Genomic DNA, 22,172 nt, shown 5'->3' with positions numbered 1-22,172 from the left:
AAGGGTTAGATTGATGATCACCTGGTTCACGGTTAGATTGATAATCACATGATTCAGGGTTGGATTGATGATCACATGGTTCAGGGTTAGACTGATGATCACCTGGTTAAGGGTTATATTGATGATCACCTGGTTCACGGTTAGATTGATGATCACATGGTTCAGGGTTAGACTGATGTTCACCTGGTTCATGGTTAGATTGATGATCACCTGGTTCACGGTTAGATTGATGATCACATGATTCAGGGTTGGATTGATGATCACATGGTTCAGGGTTAGACTGATGACCACCTGGTTCAGGGTTAGACTGATGATCACATGTTTTGGGGTTAGATTGATGATCACATGGTTCAGGGTTAGACTGATGTTCACCTGGTTCAGGGTTAGATTGATGATCACATGGTTCAGGGTTGGATTGATGATCATATGGTTCAAGGTTAGATTGATGATCACCTGGTCAAGGGTTAGATTGATGATCACCTGTTTCACGGTTAGATTGATGATCACATGATTCAGGGTTGGATTGATGATCACATGGTTCAGGGTTAGACTGATGATCACATGTTTTGGGGTTAGATTGATGATCACCTGGTTCACGGTTAGATTGATGATCACATGATTCAGGGTTGGATTGATGATCACATGGTTCAGGGTTGGATTGATGATCACATGGTTCAGGGTTAGACTGATGTTCACCTGGTTCAGGGTTAGATTGATGATCACATGGTTCAGGGTTGGATTGATGATCATATGGTTCAAGGTTAGATTGATGATTACATGGTTCAGGGTTAGACTGATGCTCACATGTCTTGGGGTTAGATTGATGATCACCTGGTTCACGGTTAGATTGATGATCAGATGATTCAGGGTTGGATTGATGATCACATGGTTCAGGGTTAGACTGATGATCACCTAGTTAAGGGTTAGATTGATGATCACCTGGTTCACGGTTAGATTGATAATCACATGATTCAGGGTTGGATTGATGATCACATGGTTCAGGGTTAGACTGATGATCACCTGGTTAAGGGTTATATTGATGATCACCTGGTTCACGGTTAGATTGATGATCACATGGTTCAGGGTTAGACTGATGTTCACCTGGTTCATGGTTAGATTGATGATCACCTGGTTCACGGTTAGATTGATGATCACATGATTCAGGGTTGGATTGATGATCACATGGTTCAGGGTTAGACTGATGACCACCTGGTTCAGGGTTAGACTGATGATCACATGTTTTGGGGTTAGATTGATGATCACCTGGTTCACGGTTAGATTGATAATCACATGATTCAGGGTTGGATTGATGATCACATGGTTCAGGGTTGGATTGATGATCAAATTGTTCAGGGTTAGACTGATGTTCACCTGGTTCAGGGTTAGATTGATGATCACATGGTTCAGGGTTGGATTGATGATCATATGGTTCAAGGTTAGATTGATGATTACATGGTTCAGGGTTAGACTGATGCTCACATGTTTTGGGGTTAGATTGATGATCACCTGATTCAAGGTTCGATTGATGATCACCTGGTTCATGGTTAGATTGATGATCACATGGTTCAGGGTTGGATTGATGATCACATGGTTCAGGGTTGGATTGATGATCACATGGTTCACGGTTAGATTGATGATCACATGATTCAGGGTTGGATTGATGATCACATGGTTCAGGGTTAGACTGATGACCACCTGGTTCAGGGTTAGACTGATGATCACATGTTTTGGGGTTAGATTGATGATCACCTGGTTCACGGTTAGATTGATGATCACATGATTCAGGGTTGGATTGATGATCACATGGTTCAGGGTTGGATTGATGATCACATGGTTCAGGGTTAGACTGATGTTCACCTGGTTCAGGGTTAGATTGATGATCACATGGTTCAGGGTTGGATTGATGATCATATGGTTCAAGGTTAGATTGATGATCACCTGGTCAAGGGTTAGATTGATGATCACCTGGTTCAAGGTTCGATTGATGATCACCTGATTCAAGGTTCGATTGATGATCACCTGGTTCATGGTTAGATTGATGATCACATGGTTCAGGGTTGGATTGATGATCACCTGGTTCACGGTGAGATTGATGATCACATGGTTAAGGGTTAGACTGATGCTCACATGTTTTGGGGTTAGATTGATGATCACCTGGTTCACGGTTAGATTGATGATCAGATGATTCAGGGTTGGATTGATGATCACATGGTTCAGGGTTAGACTGATGATCACCTGGTTAAGGGTTAGATTGATGATCACCTGGTTCACGGTTAGATTGATGATCACATGATTCAGGGTTGGATTGATGATCACATGGTTCAGGGTTAGACTGATGATCACCTGGTTAAGGGTTATATTGATGATCACCTGGTTCACGGTTAGATTGATGATCACATGGTTCAGGGTTAGACTGATGTTCACCTGGTTCATGGTTAGATTGATGATCACCTGGTTCACGGTTAGATTGATGATCACATGATTCAGGGTTGGATTGATGATCACATGGTTCAGGGTTAGACTGATGATCACATGTTTTGGGGTTAGATTGATGATCACCTGGTTCACGGTTAGATTGATGATCACATGATTCAGGGTTGGATTGATGATCACATGGTTCAGGGTTGGATTGATGATCACATGGTTCAGGGTTAGACTGATGTTCACCTGGTTCAGGGTTAGATTGATGATCACATGGTTCAGGGTTGGATTGATGATCATATGGTTCAAGGTTAGATTGATGATTACATGGTTCAGGGTTAGACTGATGCTCACATGTCTTGGGGTTAGATTGATGATCACCTGGTTCACGGTTAGATTGATGATCACATAATTCAGGTTTGGATTGATGATCACATGGTTCAGGGTTAGACTGATGACCACCTGGTTCAGGGTTAGACTGATGATCACATGTTTTGGGGTTAGATTGATGATCACCTGGTTCACGGTTAGATTGACGATCACATGATTCAGGGTTGGATTGATGATCACATGGTTCAGGGTTGGATTGATGATCACATGGTTCAGGGTTAGACTGATGTTCACCTGGTTCAGGGTTAGATTGATGATCACATGGTTCAGGGTTGGATTGATGATCATATGGTTCAAGGTTAGATTGATGATCACCTGGTCAAGTGTTAGATTGATGATCACCTGGTTCAAGGTTCGATTGATGATCACCTGATTCAAGGTTCGATTGATGATCACCTGGTTCATGGTTAGATTGATGATCACATGGTTCAGGGTTGGATTGATGATCACATGGTTCAGGGTTGGATTGATGATAACATGGTTCAGGGTTAGACTGATGTTCACCTGGTTCAGGGTTAGATTGATGATCACATGGTTCAGGGTTGGATTGATGATCATATGGTTCAAGGTTAGATTGATGATCACCTGGTCAAGGGTTAGATTGATGATCACCTGGTTCAAGGTTCGATTGATGATCACCTGATTCAAGGTTCGATTGATGATCACCTGGTTCATGGTTAGATTGATGATCACATGGTTCAGGGTTGGATTGATGATCACCTGGTTCACGGTGAGATTGATGATCACATGGTTCAGGGTTAGACTGATGCTCACATGTTTTGGGGTTAGATTGATGATCACCTGGTTCACGGTTAGATTGATGATCAGATGATTCAGGGTTGGATTGATGATCACATGGTTCAGGGTTAGACTGATGATCACCTAGTTAAGGGTTAGATTGATGATCACCTGGTTCACGGTTAGATTGATAATCACATGATTCAGGGTTGGATTGATGATCACATGGTTCAGGGTTAGACTGATGATCACCTGGTTAAGGGTTATATTGATGATCACCTGGTTCACGGTTAGATTGATGATCACATGGTTCAGGGTTAGACTGATGTTCACCTGGTTCATGGTTAGATTGATGATCACCTGGTTCACGGTTAGATTGATGATCACATGATTCAGGGTTGGATTGATGATCACATGGTTCAGGGTTAGACTGATGACCACCTGGTTCAGGGTTAGACTGATGATCACATGTTTTGGGGTTAGATTGATGATCACATGGTTCAGGGTTAGACTGATGTTCACCTGGTTCAGGGTTAGATTGATGATCACATGGTTCAGGGTTAGACTGATGCTCACATGTCTTGGGGTTAGATTGATGATCACCTGGTTCACGGTTAGATTGATGATCACATAATTCAGGGTTGGATTGATGATCACATGGTTCAGGGTTGGACTGATGACCACCTGGTTCAGGGTTAGACTGATGATCACATGTTTTGGGGTTAGATTGATGATCACCTGGTTCACGGTTAGATTGATGATCACATGATTCAGGGTTGGATTGATGATCACATGGTTCAGGGTTGGATTGATGATCACATGGTTCAGGGTTAGACTGATGTTCACCTGGTTCAGGGTTAGATTGATGATCACATGGTTCAGGGTTGGATTGATGATCATATGGTTCAAGGTTAGATTGATGATCACCTGGTCAAGGGTTAGATTGATGATCACCTGGTTCAAGGTTCGATTGATGATCACCTGATTCAAGGTTCGATTGATGATCACCTGGTTCATGGTTAGATTGATGATCACATGGTTCAGGGTTGGATTGATGATCACATGGTTCAGGGTTGGATTGATGATCACATGGTTCAGGGTTAGACTGATGTTCACCTGGTTCAGGGTTAGATTGATGATCACATGGTTCAGGGTTGGATTGATGATCATATGGTTCAAGGTTAGATTGATGATCACCTGGTCAAGGGTTAGATTGATGATCACCTGGTTCAAGGTTCGATTGATGATCACCTGATTCAAGGTTCGATTGATGATCACCTGGTTCATGGTTAGATTGATGATCACATGGTTCAGGGTTGGATTGATGATCACCTGGTTCACGGTGAGATTGATGATCACATGGTTCAGGGTTAGACTGATGCTCACATGTTTTGGGGTTAGATTGATGATCACCTGGTTCACGGTTAGATTGATGATCAGATGATTCAGGGTTGGATTGATGATCACATGGTTCAGGGTTAGACTGATGATCACCTAGTTAAGGGTTAGATTGATGATCACCTGGTTCACGGTTAGATTGATAATCACATGATTCAGGGTTGGATTGATGATCACATGGTTCAGGGTTAGACTGATGATCACCTGGTTAAGGGTTATATTGATGATCACCTGGTTCACGGTTAGATTGATGATCACATGGTTCAGGGTTAGACTGATGTTCACCTGGTTCATGGTTAGATTGATGATCACCTGGTTCACGGTTAGATTGATGATCACATGATTCAGGGTTGGATTGATGATCACATGGTTCAGGGTTAGACTGATGACCACCTGGTTCAGGGTTAGACTGATGATCACATGTTTTGGGGTTAGATTGATGATCACCTGGTTCACGGTTAGATTGATAATCACATGATTCAGGGTTGGATTGATGATCACATGGTTCAGGGTTGGATTGATGATCAAATTGTTCAGGGTTAGACTGATGTTCACCTGGTTCAGGGTTAGATTGATGATCACATGGTTCAGGGTTGGATTGATGATCATATGGTTCAAGGTTAGATTGATGATTACATGGTTCAGGGTTAGACTGATGCTCACATGTTTTGGGGTTAGATTGATGATCACCTGATTCAAGGTTCGATTGATGATCACCTGGTTCATGGTTAGATTGATGATCACATGGTTCAGGGTTGGATTGATGATCACATGGTTCAGGGTTGGATTGATGATCACATGGTTCAGGGTTAGACTGATGTTCACCTGGTTCAGGGTTAGATTGATGATCACATGGTTCAGGGTTGGATTGATGACCACCTGGTTCAGGGTTGGATTGATGATCACATGGTTCAGGGTTAGACTGATGTTCACCTGGTTCAGGGTTAGATTGATGATCACATGGTTCAGGGTTGGATTGATGATCATATGGTTCAAGGTTAGATTGATGATCACCTGGTTAAGGGTTATATTGATGATCACCTGGTTCAGGGTTAGATTGATGATCACATGATTCAGGGTTGGATTGATGATCACATGGTTCAGGGTTGGATTGATGATCACATGGTTCAGGGTTGGATTGATGATCACATGGTTCAGGGTTAGACTGATGTTCACCTGGTTCAGGGTTAGATTGATGATCACATGGTTCAGGGTTGGATTGATGATCACATGGTTCAGGGTTAGACTGATGTTCACCTGGTTCAGGGTTAGATTGATGATCACATGGTTCAGGGTTGGATTGATGATCACATGGTTCAGGGTTGGATTGATGATCACATGGTTCAGGGTTAGACTGATGTTCACCTGGTTCAGGGTTAGATTGATGATCACATGGTTCAGGGTTGGATTGATGATCATATGGTTCAAAGTTAGATTGATGATCACCTGGTCAAGGGTTAGATTGATGATCACCTGGTTCAAGGTTGGATTGATGATCACATGGTTCAGGGTTAGACTGATGTTCACCTGGTTCAGGGTTAGATTGATGATCACATGGTTCAGGGTTGGATTGATGATCATATGGTTCAAGGTTAGATTGATGATCACCTGGTTAAGGGTTATATTGATGATCACCTGGTTCAGGGTTGGATTGATGATCACATGGTTCAGGGTTGGATTGATGATCACATGGTTCAGGGTTGGATTGATGATCACATGGTTCAGGGTTGGATTGATGATCATATGGTTCAAGGTTAGATTGATGATCACCTGGTCAAGGGTTAGATTGATGATCACCTGGTTCAAGGTTCGATTAATGATCACATGATTCAGGGTTGGATTGATGATCACATGGTTCAGGGTTAGACTGATGATCACCTGGTTAAGGGTTATATTGATGATCACCTGGTTCACGGTTAGATTGATGATCACATGGTTCAGGGTTAGACTGATGTTCACCTGGTTCATGGTTAGATTGATGATCACCTGGTTCACGATTAGATTGATGATCACATGATTCAGGGTTGGATTGATGATCACATGGTTCAGGGTTAGACTGATGACCACCTGGTTCAGGGTTAGACTGATGATCACATGTTTTGGGGTTAGATTGATGATCACCTGGTTCACGGTTAGATTGATGATCACATGATTCAGGGTTGGATTGATGATCACATGGTTCAGGGTTGGATTGATGATCACATGGTTCAGGGTTAGACTGATGTTCACCTGGTTCAGGGTTAGATTGATGATCACATGGTTCAGGGTTGGATTGATGATCATATGGTTCAAGGTTAGATTGATGATTACATGGTTCAGGGTTAGACTGATGCTCACATGTCTTGGGGTTAGATTGATGATCACCTGGTTCACGGTTAGATTGATGATCACATAATTCAGGGTTGGATTGATGATCACATGGTTCAGGGTTAGACTGATGACCACCTGGTTCAGGGTTAGACTGATGATCACATGTTTTGGGGTTACATTGATGATCACCTGGTTCACGGTTAGATTGACGATCACATGATTCAGGGTTGGATTGATGATCACATGGTTCAGGGTTGGATTGATGATCACATGGTTCAGGGTTAGACTGATGTTCACCTGGTTCAGGGTTAGATTGATGATCACATGGTTCAGGGTTGGATTGATGATCATATGGTTCAAGGTTAGATTGATGATCACCTGGTCAAGGGTTAGATTGATGATCACCTGGTTCAAGGTTCGATTGATGATCACCTGATTCAAGGTTCGATTGATGATCACCTGGTTCATGGTTAGATTGATGATCACATGGTTCAGGGTTGGATTGATGATCACATGGTTCAGGGTTGGATTGATGATCACATGGTTCAGGGTTAGACTGATGTTCACCTGGTTCAGGGTTAGATTGATGATCACATGGTTCAGGGTTGGATTGATGATCATATGGTTCAAGGTTAGATTGATGATCACCTGGTCAAGGGTTAGATTGATGATCACCTGGTTCAAGGTTCGATTGATGATCACCTGATTCAAGGTTCGATTGATGATCACCTGGTTCATGGTTAGATTGATGATCACATGGTTCAGGGTTGGATTGATGATCACCTGGTTCACGGTGAGATTGATGATCACATGGTTCAGGGTTAGACTGATGCTCACATGTTTTGGGGTTAGATTGATGATCACCTGGTTCACGGTTAGATTGATGATCAGATGATTCAGGGTTGGATGGATGATCACATGGTTCAGGGTTAGACTGATGATCACCTAGTTAAGGGTTAGATTGATGATCACCTGGTTCACGGTTAGATTGATGATCACATGATTCAGGGTTGGATTGATGATCACATGGTTCAGGGTTAGACTGATGATCACCTGGTTAAGGGTTATATTGATGATCACCTGGTTCACGGTTAGATTGATGATCACATGGTTCAGGGTTAGACTGATGTTCACCTGGTTCATGGTTAGATTGATGATCACCTGGTTCACGGTTAGATTGATGATCACATGATTCAGGGTTGGATTGATGATCACATGGTTCAGGGTTAGACTGATGACCACCTGGTTCAGGGTTAGACTGATGATCACATGTTTTGGGGTTAGATTGATGATCACCTGGTTCACGGTTAGATTGATGATCACATGATTCAGGGTTGGATTGATGATCACATGGTTCAGGGTTGGATTGATGATCACATGGTTCAGGGTTAGACTGATGTTCACCTGGTTCAGGGTTAGATTGATGATCACATGGTTCAGGGTTGGATTGATGATCATATGGTTCAAGGTTAGATTGATGATTACATGGTTCAGGGTTAGACTGATGCTCACATGTTTTGGGGTTAGATTGATGATCACCTGATTCAAGGTTCGATTGATGATCACCTGGTTCATGGTTAGATTGATGATCACATGGTTCAGGGTTGGATTGATGATCACATGGTTCAGGGTTGGATTGATGATCACATGGTTCAGGGTTGGATTGATGATCACATGGTTCAGGGTTAGACTGATGTTCACCTGGTTCAGGGTTAGATTGATGATCACATGGTTCAGGGTTGGATTGATGATCATATGGTTCAACGTTAGATTGATGATCACCTGGTCAAGGGTTAGATTGATGATCACCTGGTTCAAGGTCGGATTGATGATCACATGGTTCAGGGTTAGACTGATGTTCACCTGGTTCAGGGTTAGATTGATGATCACATGGTTCAGGGTTGGATTGATGATCATATGGTTCAAGGTTAGATTGATGATCACCTGGTTAAGGGTTATATTGATGATCACCTGGTTCAGGGTTGGATTGATGATCATATGGTTCAAAGTTAGATTGATGATCACCTGGTCAAGGGTTAGATTGATGATCACCTGGTTCAAGGTCGGATTGATGATCACATGGTTCAGGGTTAGACTGATGTTCACCTGGTTCAGGGTTAGATTGATGATCACATGGTTCAGGGTTGGATTGATGATCATATGGTTCAAGGTTAGATTCAAGGTTAGATTGATGATCACCTGGTTAAGGGTTATATTGATGATCACATGGTTCAGGGTTGGATTGATGATCATATGGTTCAAAGTTAGATTGATGATCACCTGGTCAAGGGTTAGATTGATGATCACCTGGTTCAAGGTCGGATTGATGATCACATGGTTCAGGGTTAGACTGATGTTCACCTGGTTCAGGGTTAGATTGATGATCACATGGTTCAGGGTTGGATTGATGATCATATGGTTCAAGGTTAGATTGATGATCACCTGGTTAAGGGTTAGACTGATGATCACCTGGTTAAGGGTTATATTGATGATCACCTGGTTCACGGTTAGATTGATGATCACATGGTTCAGGGTTAGACTGATGTTCACCTGGTTCATGGTTAGATTGATGATCACCTGGTTCACGGTTAGATTGATGATCACATGATTCAGGGTTGGATTGATGATCACATGGTTCAGGGTTAGACTGATGACCACCTGGTTCAGGGTTAGACTGATGATCACATGTTTTGGGGTTAGATTGATGATCACCTGGTTCACGGTTAGATTGATGATCACATGATTCAGGGTTGGATTGATGATCACCTGGTTCAGGGTTGGATTGATGATCACATGGTTCAGGGTTGGATTGATGATCACATGGTTCAGGGTTAGATTGATGATCACATGGTTCAGGGTTGGATTGATGATCACATGGTTCAGGGTTGGATTGATGATCACATGGTTCAGGGTTAGACTGATGTTCACCTGGTTCAGGGTTAGATTGATGATCACATGGTTCAGGGTTGGATTGATGATCATATGGTTCAAAGTTAGATTGATGATCACCTGGTCAAGGGTTAGATTGATGATCACCTGGTTCAAGGTCGGATTGATGATCACATGGTTCAGGGTTAGACTGATGTTCACCTGGTTCAGGGTTAGATTGATGATCACATGGTTCAGGGTTGGATTGATGATCACCTGGTTCACGGTGAGATTGATGATCACATGGTTAAGGGTTAGACTGATGCTCACATGTTTTGGGGTTAGATTGATGATCACCTGGTTCACGGTTAGATTGATGATCAGATGATTCAGGGTTGGATTGATGATCACATGGTTCAGGGTTAGACTGATGATCACCTGGTTAAGGGTTAGATTGATGATCACCTGGTTCACGGTTAGATTGATGATCACATGATTCAGGGTTGGATTGATGATCACATGGTTCAGGGTTAGACTGATGTTCACCTGGTTCATGGTTAGATTGATGATCACCTGGTTCACGGTTAGATTGATGATCACATGATTCAGGGTTGGATTGATGATCACATGGTTCAGGGTTAGACTGATGACCACCTGGTTCAGGGTTAGACTGATGATCACATGTTTTGGGGTTAGATTGATGATCACCTGGTTCACGGTTAGATTGATGATCACATGATTCAGGGTTGGATTGATGATCACATGGTTCAGGGTTGGATTGATGATCACATGGTTCAGGGTTAGACTGATGTTCACCTGGTTCAGGGTTAGATTGATGATCACATGGTTCAGGGTTGGATTGATGATCATATGGTTCAAGGTTAGATTGATGATTACATGGTTCAGGGTTAGACTGATGCTCACATGTCTTGGGGTTAGATTGATGATCACCTGGTTCACGGTTAGATTGATGATCACATAATTCAGGGTTGGATTGATGATCACATGGTTCAGGGTTAGACTGATGACCACCTGGTTCAGGGTTAGACTGATGATCACATGTTTTGGGGTTAGATTGATGATCACCTGGTTCACGGTTAGATTGACGATCACATGATTCAGGGTTGGATTGATGATCACATGGTTCAGGGTTGGATTGATGATCACATGGTTCAGGGTTAGACTGATGTTCACCTGGTTCAGGGTTAGATTGATGATCACATGGTTCAGGGTTGGATTGATGATCATATGGTTCAAGGTTAGATTGATGATCACCTGGTCAAGGGTTAGATTGATGATCACCTGGTTCAAGGTTCGATTGATGATCACCTGATTCAAGGTTCGATTGATGATCACCTGGTTCATGGTTAGATTGATGATCACATGGTTCAGGGTTGGATTGATGATCACATGGTTCACGGTGAGATTGATGATCACATGGTTCAGGGTTAGACTGATGCTCACATGTTTTGGGGTTAGATTGATGATCACCTGGTTCACGGTTAGATTGATGATCAGATGATTCAGGGTTGGATTGATGATCACATGGTTCAGGGTTAGACTGATGATCACCTAGTTAAGGGTTAGATTGATGATCACCTGGTTCACGGTTAGATTGATGATCACATGATTCAGGGTTGGATTGATGATCACATGGTTCAGGGTTAGACTGATGATCACCTGGTTAAGGGTTATATTGATGATCACCTGGTTCACGGTTAGATTGATGATCACATGGTTCAGGGTTAGACTGATGTTCACCTGGTTCATGGTTAGATTGATGATCACCTGGTTCACGGTTAGATTGATGATCACATGATTCAGGGTTGGATTGATGATCACATGGTTCAGGGTTAGACTGATGACCACCTGGTTCAGGGTTAGACTGATGATCACATGTTTTGGGGTTAGATTGATGATCACCTGGTTCACGGTTAGATTGATGATCACATGATTCAGGGTTGGATTGATGATCACATGGTTCAGGGTTGGATTGATGATCACATGGCTCAGGGTTAGACTGATGTTCACCTGGTTCAGGGTTAGATTGATGATCACATGGTTCAGGGTTGGATTGATGATCATATGGTTCAAGGTTAGATTGATGATTACATGGTTCAGGGTTAGACTGATGCTCACATGTTTTGGGGTTAGATTGATGATTACCTGGTTCACGGTTAGATTGATGATCACATAATTCAGGGTTGGATTGATGATCACCTGGTTCAGGGTTAGACTGATGACCACCTGGTTCAGGGTTAGACTGATGATCACATGTTTTGGGGTTAGATTGATGATCACCTGGTTCACGGTTAGATTGACGATCACATGATTCAGGGTTGGATTGATGATCACATGGTTCAGGGTTGGATTGATGATCACATGGTTCAGGGTTAGACTGATGTTCACCTGGTTCAGGGTTAGATTGATGATCACATGGTTCAGGGTTGGATTGATGATCATATGGTTCAAGGTTAGATTGATGATCACCTGGTCAAGGGTTAGATTGATGATCACCTGGTTCAAGGTTCGATTGATGATCACCTGATTCAAGGTTCGATTGATGATCACCTGGTTCATGGTTAGATTGATGATCACATGGTTCAGGGTTGGATTGATGATCACATGGTTCAGGGTTGGATTAATGATCACATGGTTCAGGGTTAGACTGATGTTCACCTGGTTCAGGGTTAGATTGATGATCACATGGTTCAGGGTTGGATTGATGACCACCTGGTTCAGGGTTGGATTGATGATCACATGGTTCAGGGTTAGACTGATGTTCACCTGGTTCAGGGTTAGATTGATGATCACATGGTTCAGGGTTGGATTGATGATCATATGGTTCAAGGTTAGATTGATGATCACCTGGTTAAGGGTTATATTGATGATCACCTGGTTCAGGGTTGGATTGATGATCACATGATTCAGGGTTGGATTGATGATCACATGGTTCAGGGTTGGATTGATGATCACATGGTTCAGGGTTGGATTGATGATCACATGGTTCAGGGTTAGACTGATGTTCACCTGGTTCAGGGTTAGATTGATGATCACATGGTTCAGGGTTGGATTGATGATCACATGGTTCAGGGTTAGACTGATGTTCACCTGGTTCAGGGTTAGATTGATGATCACATGGTTCAGGGTTGGATTGATGATCATATGGTTCAAAGTTAGATTGATGATCACCTGGTCAAGGGTTAGATTGATGATCACCTGGTTCAAGGTTGGATTGATGATCACATGGTTCAGGGTTAGACTGATGTTCACCTGGTTCAGGGTTAGATTGATGATCACATGGTTCAGGGTTGGATTGATGATCATATGGTTCAAGGTTAGATTGATGATCACCTGGTTAAGGGTTATATTGATGATCACCTGGTTCAGGGTTAGACTGATGCTCACATGTTTTGGGGTTAGATTGATGATCACCTGGTTCACGGTTAGATTGATGATCACATAATTCAGGGTTGGATTGATGATCACCTGGTTCAGGGTTAGACTGATGACCACCTGGTTCAGGGTTAGACTGATGATCACATGTTTTGGGGTTAGATTGATGATCACCTGGTTCACGGTTAGATTGACGATCACATGATTCAGGGTTGGATTGATGATCACATGGTTCAGGGTTGGATTGATGATCACATGGTTCAGGGTTAGACTGATGTTCACCTGGTTCAGGGTTAGATTGATGATCACATGGTTCAGGGTTGGATTGATGATCATATGGTTCAAGGTTAGATTGATGATCACCTGGTCAAGGGTTAGATTGATGATCACCTGGTTCAAGGTTCGATTGATGATCACCTGATTCAAGGTTCGATTGATGATCACCTGGTTCATGGTTAGATTGATGATCACATGGTTCAGGGTTGGATTGATGATCACATGGTTCAGGGTTGGATTAATGATCACATGGTTCAGGGTTAGACTGATGTTCACCTGGTTCAGGGTTAGATTGATGATCACATGGTTCAGGGTTGGATTGATGACCACCTGGTTCAGGGTTGGATTGATGATCACATGGTTCAGGGTTAGACTGATGTTCACCTGGTTCAGGGTTAGATTGATGATCACATGGTTCAGGGTTGGATTGATGATCATATGGTTCAAGGTTAGATTGATGATCACCTGGTTAAGGGTTATATTGATGATCACCTGGTTCAGGGTTGGATTGATGATCACATGATTCAGGGTTGGATTGATGATCACATGGTTCAGGGTTGGATTGATGATCACATGGTTCAGGGTTGGATTGATGATCACATGGTTCAGGGTTAGACTGATGTTCACCTGGTTCAGGGTTAGATTGATGATCACATGGTTCAGGGTTGGATTGATGATCACATGGTTCAGGGTTAGATTGATGATCACCTGGTTCAGGGTTAGATTGATGATCACATGGTTCAGGGTTGGATTGATGATCATATGGTTCAAAGTTAGATTGATGATCACCTGGTCAAGGGTTAGATTGATGATCACCTGGTTCAAGGTTGGATTGATGATCACATGGTTCAGGGTTAGACTGATGTTCACCTGGTTCAGGGTTAGATTGATGATCACATGGTTCAGGGTTGGATTGATGATCATATGGTTCAAGGTTAGATTGATGATCACCTGGTTAAGGGTTATATTGATGATCACCTGGTTCAGGGTTGGATTGATGATCACATTGTTCAGGGTTGGATTGATGATCACATGGTTCAGGGTTGGATTGATGATCACATGGTTCAGGGTTGGATTGATGATCACATGGTTCAGGGTTAGACTGATGTTCACCTGGTTCAGGGTTAGATTGATGATCACATGGTTCAGGGTTGGATTGATGATCACATGGTTCAGGGTTGGATTGATGATCACAAGGTTCAGGGTTAGACTGATGTTCACCTGGTTCAGGGTTAGATTGATGATCACATGGTTCAGGGTTGGATTGATGATCATATGGTTCAGGGTTAGATTGATGATCACCTGGTCAAGGGTTAGATTGATGATCACCTGGTTCAAGGTTCGATTGATGATCACCTGATTCAAGGTTCGATTGATGATCACCTGGTTCATGGTTAGATTGATGATCACATGGTTCAGGGTTGGATTGATGATCACCTGGTTAACGGTGAGATTGATGATCACATGGTTCAGGGTTAGACTGATGCTCACATGTTTTGGGGTTAGATTGATGATCACCTGGTTCACGGTTAGATTGATGATCAGATGATTCAGGGTTGGATTGATGATCACATGGTTCAGGGTTAGACTGATGATCACCTGGTTAAGGGTTAGATTGATGATCACCTGGTTCATGGTTAGATTGATGATCACATGATTCAGGGTTGGATTGATGATCACATGGTTCAGGGTTAGACTGATGATCACCTGGTTAAGGGTTATATTGATGATCACCTGGTTCACGGTTAGATTGATGATCACCTGGTTCACGGTTAGATTGATGATCACATGATTCAGGGTTGGATTGATGATCACATGGTTCAGGGTTAGACTGATGACCACCTGGTTCAGGGTTAGACTGATGATCACATGTTTTGGGGTTAGATTGATGATCACCTGGTTCACGGTTAGATTGATGATCACATGATTCAGGGTTGGATTGATGATCACATGGTTCAGGGTTGGATTGATGATCACATGGTTCAGGGTTAGACTGATGTTCACCTGGTTCAGGGTTAGATTGATGATCACATGGTTCAGGGTTGGATTGATGATCATATGGTTCAAGGTTAGATTGATGATTACATGGTTCAGGGTTAGACTGATGCTCACATGTTTTGGGGTTAGATTGATGACCACCTGGTTCAGGGTTAGACTGATGATCACATGTTTTGGGGTTAGACTGATGATCACCTGGTTAAGGGTTATATTGATGATCACCTGGTTCACGGTTAGATTGATGATCACATGGTTCAGGGTTGGATTGATGATCACATGGTTCAGGGTTGGATTGATGATCACATGGTTCAGGGTTAGACTGATGATCACCTGGTTAAGGGTTATATTGATGATCACCTGGTTCAGGGTTGGATTGATGATCACATGGTTCAGGGTTGTATTGATGATCACATGGTTCAGGGTTGGATTGATGATCACATGGTTCAGGGTTGGATTGATGATCACATGGTTCAGGGTTAGACTGATGTTCACCTGGTTCAGGGTTAGATTGATGATCACATGGTTCAGGGTTGGATTGATGATCACATGGTTCAGGGTTAGACTGATTTTCACCTGGTTCAGGGTTAGATTGATGATCACATGGTTCAGGGTTGGATTGATGATCATATGGTTCAAAGTTAGATTGATGATCACCTGGTCCAGGGTTAGATTGATGATCACCTGGTTCAAGGTTGGATTGATGATCACATGGTTCAGGGTTAGACTGATGTTCACCTGGTTCAGGGTTAGATTGATGATCACATGGTTCAGGGTTGGATTGATGATCATATGGTTCAAGGTTAGATTGATGATCACCTGGTTAAGGGTTATATTGATGATCACCTGGTTCAGGGTTGGATTGATGATCACATGATTCAGGGTTGGATTGATGATCACATGGTTCAGGGTTGGATTGATGATCACATGGTTCAGGGTTGGATTGATGATCACATGGTTCAGGGTTAGACTGATGTTCACCTGGTTCAGCGTTAGATTGATGATCACATGGTTCAGGGTTGGATTGATGATCACATGGTTCAGGGTTGGATTGATGATCACATGGTTCAGGGTTAGACTGATGTTCACCTGGTTCAGGGTTAGATTGATGATCACATGGTTCAGGGTTGGATTGATGATCATATGGTTCAAAGTTAGATTGATGATCACCTGGTCAAGGGTTAGATTGATGATCACCTGGTTCAAGGTTGGATTGATGATCACATGGTTCAGGGTTAGACTGATGTTCACCTGGTTCAGGGTTAGATTGATGATCACATGGTTCAGGGTTGGATTGATGATCACATGGTTCAGGGTTGGATTGATGATCACATGGTTCAGGGTTGGATTGATGATCACATGGTTCAGGGTTAGACTGATGTTCACCTGGTTCAGGGTTAGATTGATGATCACATGGTTCAGGGTTGGATTGATGATCACATGGTTCAGGGTTGGATTGATGATCACATGGTTCAGGGTTAGACTGATGTTCACCTGGTTCAGGGTTAGATTGATGATCACATGGTTCAGGGTTTGATTGATGATCATATGGTTCAAAGTTAGATTGATGATCACCTGGTCAAGGGTTAGATTGATGATCACCTGGTTCAAGGTTGGATTGATGATCACATGGTTCAGGGTTAGACTGATGTTCACCTGGTTCAGGGTTAGATTGATGATCACATGGTTCAGGGTTGGATTGATGATCATATGGTTCAAGGTTAGATTGATGATCACCTGGTTAAGGGTTATATTGATGATCACCTGGTTCAGGGTTGGATTGATGATCACATGGTTCAGGGTTGGATTGATGATCACATGGTTCAGGGTTGGATTGATGATCACATGGTTCAGGGTTGGATTGATGATCACATGGTTCAGGGTTGGATTGATGATCACATGGTTCAGGGTTAGACTGATGTTCACCTGGTTCAGGGTTAGATTGATGATCACCTGGTTCACGGTTGGATTGATGATCACATGGTTCAGGGTTGGATTGATGATCATATGGTTCAAGGTTAGATTGATGATCACCTGGTCAAGGGTTAGATTGATGATCACCTGGTTCAAGGTTCGATTGATGATCACCTGATTCAAGGTTCGATTGATGATCACCTGGTTCATGGTTAGATTGATGATCACATGGTTCAGGGTTGGATTGATGATCACCTGGTTCACGGTGAGATTGATGATCACATGGTTCAGGGTTAGACTGATGCTCACATGTTTTGGGGTTAGATTGATGATCACCTGGTTCACGGTTAGATTGATGATCAGATGATTCAGGGTTGGATTGATGATCACATGGTTCAGGGTTAGACTGATGATCACCTGGTTAAGGGTTAGATTGATGATCACCTGGTTCACGGTTAGATTGATGATCACATGATTCAGGGTTGGATTGATGATCACATGGTTCAGGGTTAGACTGATGATCACCTGGTTAAGGGTTATATTGATGATCACCTGGTTCACGGTTAGATTGATGATCACATGGTTCAGGGTTAGACTGATGTTCACCTGGTTCATGGTTAGATTGATGATCACCTGGTTCACGGTTAGATTGATGATCACATGATTCAGGGTTGGATTGATGACCACCTGGTTCAGGGTTAGACTGATGATCACATGTTTTGGGGTTAGATTGATGATCACCTGGTTCACGGTTAGATTGATGATCACATGATTCAGGGTTGGATTGATGATCACATGGTTCAGGGTTGGATTGATGATCACATGGTTCAGGGTTAGACTGATGTTCACCTGGTTCAGGGTTAGATTGATGATCACATGGTTCAGGGTTGGATTGATGATCATATGGTTCAAGGTTAGATTGATGATTACATGGTTCAGGGTTAGACTGATGCTCACATGTTTTGGGGTTAGATTGATGATCACCTGGTTCACGGTTAGATTGATGATCACATGATTCAGGGTTGGATTGATGATCACATGGTTCAGGGTTAGACTGATGACCACCTGGTTCAGGGTTAGACTGATGATCACATGTTTTGGGGTTAGATTGATGATCACCTGGTTCACGGTTAGATTGATGATCACATGATTCAGGGTTGGATTGATGATCACATGGTTCAGGGTTGGATTGATGATCACATGGTTCAGGGTTAGACTGATGTTCACCTGGTTCAGGGTTAGATTGATGATCACATGGTTCAGGGTTGGAGTGATGATCATATGGTTCAAGGTTAGATTGATGATCACCTGGTCAAGGGTTAGATTGATGATCACCTGGTTCAAGTTTCGATTGATGATCACCTGATTCAAGGTTCGATTGATGATCACCTGGTTCAGGGTTAGATTGATGATCACATGGTTCAGGGTTGGATTGATGATCATATGGTTCAAGGTTAGATTGATGATCACCTGGTTAAGGGTTATATTGATGATCACCTGGTTCAGGGTTGGATTGATGATCACATGATTCAGGGTTGGATTGATGATCACATGGTTCAGGGTTGGATTGATGATCACATGGTTCAGGGTTGGATTGATGATCACATGGTTCAGGGTTAGACTGATGTTCACCTGGTTCAGCGTTAGATTGATGATGACATGGTTCAGGGTTGGATTGATGATCACATGGTTCAGGGTTGGATTGATGATCACATGGTTCAGGGTTAGACTGATGTTCACCTGGTTCAGGGTTAGATTGATGATCACATGGTTCAGGGTTGGATTGATGATCATATGGTTCAAAGTTAGATTGATGATCACCTGGTCAAGGGTTAGATTGATGATCACCTGGTTCAAGGTTGGATTGATGATCACATGGTTCAGGGTTAGACTGATGTTCACCTGGTTCAGGGTTAGATTGATGATCACATGGTTCAGGGTTGGATTGATGATCACATGGTTCAGGGTTGGATTGATGATCACATGGTTCAGGGTTGGATTGATGATCACATGGTTCAGGGTTAGACTGATGTTCACCTGGTTCAGGGTTAGATTGATGATCACATGGTTCAGGGTTGGATTGATGATCACATGGTTCAGGGTTGGATTGATGATCACATGGTTCAGGGTTAGACTGATGTTCACCTGGTTCAGGGTTAGATTGATGATCACATGGTTCAGGGTTTGATTGATGATCATATGGTTCAAAGTTAGATTGATGATCACCTGGTCAAGGGTTAGATTGATGATCACCTGGTTCAAGGTTGGATTGATGATCACATGGTTCAGGGTTAGACTGATGTTCACCTGGTTCAGGGTTAGATTGATGATCACATGGTTCAGGGTTGGATTGATGATCATATGGTTCAAGGTTAGATTGATGATCACCTGGTTAAGGGTTATATTGATGATCACCTGGTTCAGGGTTGGATTGATGATCACATGGTTCAGGGTTGGATTGATGATCACATGGTTCAGGGTTGGATTGATGATCACATGGTTCAGGGTTGGATTGATGATCACATGGTTCAGGGTTGGATTGATGATCACATGGTTCAGGGTTAGACTGATGTTCACCTGGTTCAGGGTTAGATTGATGATCACCTGGTTCACGGTTGGATTGATGATCACATGGTTCAGGGTTGGATTGATGATCATATGGTTCAAGGTTAGATTGATGATCACCTGGTCAAGGGTTAGATTGATGATCACCTGGTTCAAGGTTCGATTGATGATCACCTGATTCAAGGTTCGATTGATGATCACCTGGTTCATGGTTAGATTGATGATCACATGGTTCAGGGTTGGATTGATGATCACCTGGTTCACGGTGAGATTGATGATCACATGGTTCAGGGTTAGACTGATGCTCACATGTTTTGGGGTTAGATTGATGATCACCTGGTTCACGGTTAGATTGATGATCAGATGATTCAGGGTTGGATTGATGATCACATGGTTCAGGGTTAGACTGATGATCACCTGGTTAAGGGTTAGATTGATGATCACCTGGTTCACGGTTAGATTGATGATCACATGATTCAGGGTTGGATTGATGATCACATGGTTCAGGGTTAGACTGATGATCACCTGGTTAAGGGTTATATTGATGATCACCTGGTTCACGGTTAGATTGATGATCACATGGTTCAGGGTTAGACTGATGTTCACCTGGTTCATGGTTAGATTGATGATCACCTGGTTCACGGTTAGATTGATGATCACATGATTCAGGGTTGGATTGATGACCACCTGGTTCAGGGTTAGACTGATGATCACATGTTTTGGGGTTAGATTGATGATCACCTGGTTCACGGTTAGATTGATGATCACATGATTCAGGGTTGGATTGATGATCACATGGTTCAGGGTTGGATTGATGATCACATGGTTCAGGGTTAGACTGATGTTCACCTGGTTCAGGGTTAGATTGATGATCACATGGTTCAGGGTTGGATTGATGATCATATGGTTCAAGGTTAGATTGATGATTACATGGTTCAGGGTTAGACTGATGCTCACATGTTTTGGGGTTAGATTGATGATCACCTGGTTCACGGTTAGATTGATGATCACATGATTCAGGGTTGGATTGATGATCACATGGTTCAGGGTTAGACTGATGACCACCTGGTTCAGGGTTAGACTGATGATCACATGTTTTGGGGTTAGATTGATGATCACCTGGTTCACGGTTAGATTGATGATCACATGATTCAGGGTTGGATTGATGATCACATGGTTCAGGGTTGGATTGATGATCACATGGTTCAGGGTTAGACTGATGTTCACCTGGTTCAGGGTTAGATTGATGATCACATGGTTCAGGGTTGGAGTGATGATCATATGGTTCAAGGTTAGATTGATGATCACCTGGTCAAGGGTTAGATTGATGATCACCTGGTTCAAGTTTCGATTGATGATCACCTGATTCAAGGTTCGATTGATGATCACCTGGTTCATGGTTAGATTGATGATCACATGGTTCAGGGTTGGATTGATGATCACCTGGTTCACGTTGAGATTGATGATCACATGGTTCAGGGTTAGACTGATGCTCACATGTTTTGGGGTTAGATTGATGATCACCTGGTTCACGGTTAGATTGATGATCAGATGATTCAGGGTTGGATTGATGATCACATGGTTCAGGGTTAGACTGATGATCACCTGGTTAAGGGTTAGATTGATGATCACCTGGTTCACGGTTAGATTGATGATCACATGATTCAGGGTTGGATTGATGATCACATGGTTCAGGGTTAGACTGATGATCACCTGGTTAAGGGTTATATTGATGATCACCTGGTTCACGGTTAGATTGATGATCACATGGTTCAGGGTTAGACTGATGTTCACCTGGTTCATGGTTAGATTGATGATCACCTGGTTCACGGTTAGATTGATGATCACATGATTCAGGGTTGGATTGATGATCACATGGTTCAGGGTTAGACTGATGACCA

This window comes from Antennarius striatus, chromosome 11 (assembly GCF_040054535.1).
Source record: "Antennarius striatus isolate MH-2024 chromosome 11, ASM4005453v1, whole genome shotgun sequence".
Taxonomy (NCBI): domain Eukaryota; kingdom Metazoa; phylum Chordata; class Actinopteri; order Lophiiformes; family Antennariidae; genus Antennarius; species Antennarius striatus.
The sequence above is the reverse complement of the archived record's forward strand: the minus strand, read 5'-3'. Positions refer to the sequence as shown.